Source organism: Marmota monax, unplaced genomic scaffold, assembly GCF_021218885.2.
Source record: "Marmota monax isolate L192 unplaced genomic scaffold, Marmota_monax_Labrador192_F-V1.1 WCK01_AAM20220418_F8-fsc00015, whole genome shotgun sequence".
Lineage (NCBI taxonomy): Eukaryota > Metazoa > Chordata > Mammalia > Rodentia > Sciuridae > Marmota > Marmota monax.
The window spans coordinates 5,949,629-5,955,471 of record NW_026692194.1 but is presented as its reverse complement, the minus strand read 5'-3'; the positions used below and the strand labels follow the sequence as shown (position 1 = coordinate 5,955,471).

Sequence of the window (5,843 nt, the reverse complement as noted above, 5' to 3'; positions counted from 1 at the left end):
TAGTCTTGAAAAATAAGGTGTTAGCTATATAAAGAAGAGGGTGAAGAGTATATAAAGATGGTGCAGAAAAATGGAACCACAAAGGCATGGAAGCACAAAACAGCATGGAATATTCTGGATATCACAAACATATGAGTCATTCTGGATATAAAATGTAAGGACAAGAGAGATAGGAGATGAGCATGACCAGAGAGGAGACCTATCATATCACAATCCCCATCATTTCAGTGGTAGGAAGACAATGAAGCAGAGAAATTCAAGATGAATGGTTGGATTTGAATTATACAAAGACCATTCTGGTGTTTATCTAGAGAATGGGCTTGAGGAGTGCCAAACTGGATGCAGAGAGACTCTTTTTAAGCTTCAGACATCTGCATTCAACCCAACAGGCGAAATGTTCCAGATAGACAGAATTAAAAGAAAGAACATTTCACTATCTCAGCCCAGAAATAATATGTAAATTTCCATTCACATTTGATTGGCCCAAACCACTCATATAGCTCCTCTAAACTGGGAGTGAAACAGGAAGTATAGACTCTCATATGCCTAGGAATAAAAGAATTGGATATTGGTAAGCACTGATGATGTTAAATGTCAACCACAGCCCAAAGTCATGGTGCAATAGTTATGAGGTGACGACCACAGTGATATATGCACATAGCAGATGGAGAGGGGAAAGGAGATTATGGCTAAACCTCAAGTTTCTGGCTGGGGTGCTAGTCACCAAAACACACAAGGCCGGAAAAGTAGAAGACTTGAGGGGAAAATGATGGATTTAGAAAGATGAAAGATCCCAAGGTAAGCATTATATTGAGGGGTCAACAGGAAAGGTAAGTAGATGGAGTGAAGGGTGGTTGTTGGGCAAAGCCGAAGGCAGTTTTAGTCTTTGAATGATTTAGAAGGAACAACACCAAGTCATGCCCATGAGTAAGAGATATAGCATACTTCTCATAGGAGAAGGTGTTTGGGAAAGAAATGTAGGCAGATGTTCAAGGCTACTCTCAGCATCAGATACACACTTGCATGACACTATATTTTAAATGTGTTGTTGAATACCTGAGACTTTTCAGAATCTTAACTAAGATAGAGATGGTGCTCCATCTTTTTATTCATCCTGCCTCTCCTGTGGTTGAATCCTGCTCCATAAACAAGCCTTCTTGTATCTGGAGCCTGGCCAGACATAAACAACCTTCATTCACCTCTTACCTCCTATCTGATCAAACCTTGCAACATCTGCTGACTGGCACAAGCAAAGTCCATACCATTAGAGAGAAAGCCATGTCCTTTAGACTCTGCCTTGGTCTCTTGCCCCAGATCTAAACTCTTATGCAGAAAAGTTCCCCCTTAGCCCCACCCTGAGTCCTATGTACAAGTCTTTACCTGGTAGCTTCCCTATCAAGCCAGGGAGTGATGGTTGCAACTTGCCTCAGACTGGGGCACATCCATGCCCTTAGGAATTTGAGGTCAATAAAAGCAATAGTTTTACATTTTTCTCAAGAAAATATGTGTTCTCACTAACAGTAAAGGATAAAATTTCTCTGAGATTCATGGAGTGTAAGGTAGATGGCCTTATACAGGAATCTGCCTGGAAGCATTCAGGAAATCAGTGGAGAGATAAATTTGCTTCTAGCTGACATCCAGAATTCAAGGCTGATATTATAGAAAAGAAAGCGTTGTCAAGAAGCTTATGAAGATTTTAGGAAATAGGTCAGAGCTGCATCCTCATCAAGGAAGCCGAAAATCCAAGATTAAGTCTTTAGAACAACCTAACAGATCCCATCTAATTGTAGAAATCAAGATTCATGGTCTAGAGCCCTCCTGCCGGGGTCTCCTACAGGCAACATGGCAGCTTCCTGCATGTCCTGCGGTGGGACGCTTTCCTACCGCCTCTTTCTCGTGGGTAGGGTTAGCCTCACCCGGAGGTAAGGACTTTGGCAAAGGCCGGTTTACAGACAGGTGCCGGATCCCAAATATTAAGGTCAATACATACCACAGTTGTAACGACAAAGAAAAATGCTCCAGCCTCAAGACGTGAAACATACACAGAAGATTTTATTAAAAAGCAGATTGAAGAGTTCAACATAGGAAAGAGACACTTGGCCAACATGATGGGAGAAGATCCAGAAACTTTTACGCAAGAGGATATTGACAGAGCTATTGTCTACCTATTTCCAAGTGGTTTGTTTGAGAAGCGAGCCAGGCCAATAATGAAGCATCCTGAACAGATTTTTCCAAAGCAAAGAGCAATCCAATGGGGAGAAGATGGTCGTCCATTTCATTTTCTCTTCTATACTGGCAAACAGTCATATTATTCATTAATGCATGAAGTATACGGAAAGCTACTCCAGATAGAAAAACATCAAAATCAGTTGCGAGCCAAAGATCTGGCAGAAAAAAAGAAACGAAAGATCTGATTGGCAGCAGATGGCTGATTAAGGAGGAACTCCAAGAAATGTTAGTGGAAAAACTGTCAGATCAAGATTATATGCAGTTCATTCAGCTCCTAGAAAAGTTATTGACATTGCAGTGTGATCCTGCTGAAGAAGAATTTGTGCAGAAGTTTCGCAGAAGGGTAGCTATTCAATTAAAAAAAAAAAAAAACAGCTGATTTAACCTGTGTAGTATGACGAGCAAAGAAGGGCAAGTGAAGGTAGAAGAAAGAGTCCAAAAGCAGAAGCACTTGTTTAGGAACATGGAAGTGGAAGATTAACAGCGAATGGAGCCGATTACCTGCTGTACTTTCCAATCACACAGGACAGAGAACAGTTGATGTTCCCTTTTCACTTCCTCTACCGCCTTGGAAAACACAACGTGACCTGCACAGTCTCAGGGGGCGGGAGGTCAGCGCAGGCAGGAGCAATACGCTTGGCAATGGCAAAAGCCCTGTGCAGCTTCGTCACAGAGGATGAGGTCGAGTGGATGAGACAAGCTGGACTACTTACTGCGGATCCACGTGTCACAGAGCGGAAGAAGCCAGGCCAAGAGGGAGCCCGCACGAAGCTTACCTGGACTAAGTGCTGAAGGCTGGGGAAGGGGCGGGAGGGCTGAACACGGGCCTGGTGTAGGGGGAGCACGCTCGTCTGCATCTGCCAGCCAACGTGAGGGCAGCACTGGCAGAGATTTCTTTGAATTGTGAGATGATTTTTTTTTTTAAGCTGCTTTGTAAAGTTTACGATTAATAAATAAGTTTTTAAAAAAGATGCATGGTCTACAAAGTGGAAAAGCACTATGGTTTCAGGAATATTAAGTGTCAGAGTCACACTGCAAAGCAAGGTTCCAGGAATTCTGATCTGAACAAGGCGAGGGCTAAGATGGATGAAGAACTGCCTGCCCAACCTTGCCTTAGGGAGGCTGGCAAGGAGAACCCTGTTAGAGGCTGAGACATGGCAGGCCTTTTCCAACTGGGGTAAGACTTTGAGACTTGGGTGTTGGAAATCAGGTGAGCAGCTTGGCTGCTCCAGAGACCCTGCAAGTTCTACCCTACCTGACAGAAACCCCGAAGCCTTTGAACCTCTCTGACTTCTGACAACAGCTTCTTCCAAGCTCCCATTAGTACCTGGGTAAGAGCAGCTAGCCTATTCAATAAAGCAGCCTGCTCCATGACTAGAAGCTCACTGCAAAAACTACAAATAGGAACAGGATATTAACATAGAGCTAAGGGGAAATCCTGTTATAACTGCCAAAGCTGAGTTTCTGTTACTTGTTCTAGAGGTTGAACATTTTAACAAACCATCCCTAGTGTGTTCAAATGCACACCATTGCTTAATGTAATTAAAAAGAAGTACCAAATAGGAAAACTCATACTGTAACACTTGGAATAAATATAGGGTATTGAGACTGTTTAAAAGCTAGTCGTAAACCTCTTTTTATTAAAAAAAAAAATCTATTCATATAAAAAAATAGGCTTTGTAGCCCAAATTTATGAGAGGTACTCTGCTGTGTTTCATATACATATTCCATTCAATTAGCCCATAACCATAAGAAGTAAGCAGTTTTATTATTTCTTCTTTACAGATGGGAAATCCCAAGTTCAAAGAGCTAACCCAGGTCATGTAGCTTACCATTAATTGGCAGAGCCTGTGTTCAAACCCACACTTGTGTCAATTTCAAATAATATACTTCGAATTGGTTAACTTTCAGTTACTGTAACAAAACATCTGAGATAATCCACTTAAAAAGAGGAAAGGTTTATTTTGGCAGACAGTTTGGAGATTTCAGTTCAGGTCAATTGGCCCTGTCACTTTGGGGCCTATGACAGGGTTGCACATCATGACAAGAGCATTTGGTAGAAGAAGACACCTCATGGCAGCCAGGAAGTGAAAGAGAAAGAGGAAGAGACCAATATGCATAACCCCCTTTGAGGGTACCTGCCCAGAGACCTAAGGCCTCCCCCTAGCCAGTTCTGGTGGCCTATGTGGCTCTGAAGGCTGAAGCAGAAGGATCATGAGTTCAAAGCCAGCCTCAGCAACTTAGCAAGGCCTAAGCAGCTCAGTGAGACCCTGTCTCTAAATAAAAAAACAAAAAAAGGGCTGGGGATGCGGCTCATTGGTTAAATAACCCCGGGTTCAAACCAAGAACAACAAAAAAAGATCTCTCACTAGATCTCCCTATCTCTTAAAGGTTCCATCACTTTCCAGTAGTGCCAAACTGAGAACCAAGCCTTTAACACATTAGCTTTTGGGGGACACTTAAGACCTAAGCTTGCACTCCTGAAGTATCAGCCATGTAGCAAGACTGTGCTTCCCCACCAAAGGCTGAAAATATTGCTGAGTCTTTGTTTCAAATGTTCCCTGAGCTGTCTTTTCACTAACTGGCTGCAGAGGTCAGTTGGGTATCTTTAGTCCTAGCCTTTGCTGGGGATGAGCAGCCGCTGGGGGGATGTTGAGGTGGGCCTGATTATAGAAGTGGGCTTCCTCCCTTGCCCACATCCGCCAAACTCTGGCTGTTTCAAAATGCTGGGCCTTATCTAGCAACCCTTGCATTCCTGCCAAGAGCCCCAAGCAGGACACATTCCTGACTGGGTGGAGGGAAGAATTCCTAGCATTCTTCAGCTATGGTCCTCCAGGAGCTTCTAAACTCGAGTGGGATGGGAAAGAAAAAAATAATATGAAATAAAACAAAAACCCTTCATTTCTAATGTCTGGAATTCATTTGAATTAAGTCCTACTCTCCAAGCCATGGAAAGGGAGTGGTAAAGAAAAAAAAAGAAAGAAAGAAAGAAACAAAGAAAGAAAGGAAGGAAGGAAGGGATTCAGGACCATGGAGAAATGTACTTAATGAAATCGGACATTCACAACTCTCTCTCAATAGTCTCCTGAGTCTATGCAGTCTTTGCATTTGACCTTCATGGTTGACAGTTAGGATTAGTTGTCATTCTTATACATCATAGCATTTGTAATATCAGTTATAGTAAATACGTAGAATAGTCCAGATGTTTGCCTGGCATGAACATTACCTTTAACAGTAGTACATGTATTACTTTAATAAATGGATTTATGTTTTACAATGCTTTGTCATTTATATTACTTGATCTTCATTTAAAAAATGAAACCTAGGAGTTGGTATTATTTCCATTTCATCAAGCAGAAATCTGAGCTGAGAAGTGCAGTTAACTTGCCTAACTTGCCTAACAGCTGGCAAGGCAGAGATGGTCTGCCACCAGGTCTTCTGACTCTCCTCCAGCATGTCTCATTCAAGTTCTCCCATTGTGGCATCACAGATGCTACAGGGTAGCCACCAGGAGTCTGCCCAGTTAGAGGATAACATCTGATTCTCCCTCCCAGAGAGAGAATCCAGTGAGAGACTGGGGATTTGGAGGGGCAGGCAAGGTAGCATTGGGTTGC

General features: G+C 42.6%; 1 pseudogene; it reads left to right on the top strand.

Moving 5' to 3' along the window:
* The first annotated feature begins 1,842 nt into the window (after positions 1-1,842).
* LOC124077691 (small ribosomal subunit protein uS9m-like) lies at positions 1,843-3,021 on the top strand (annotated as a pseudogene).
* Positions 3,022-5,843: the final 2,822 nt, after the last annotated feature.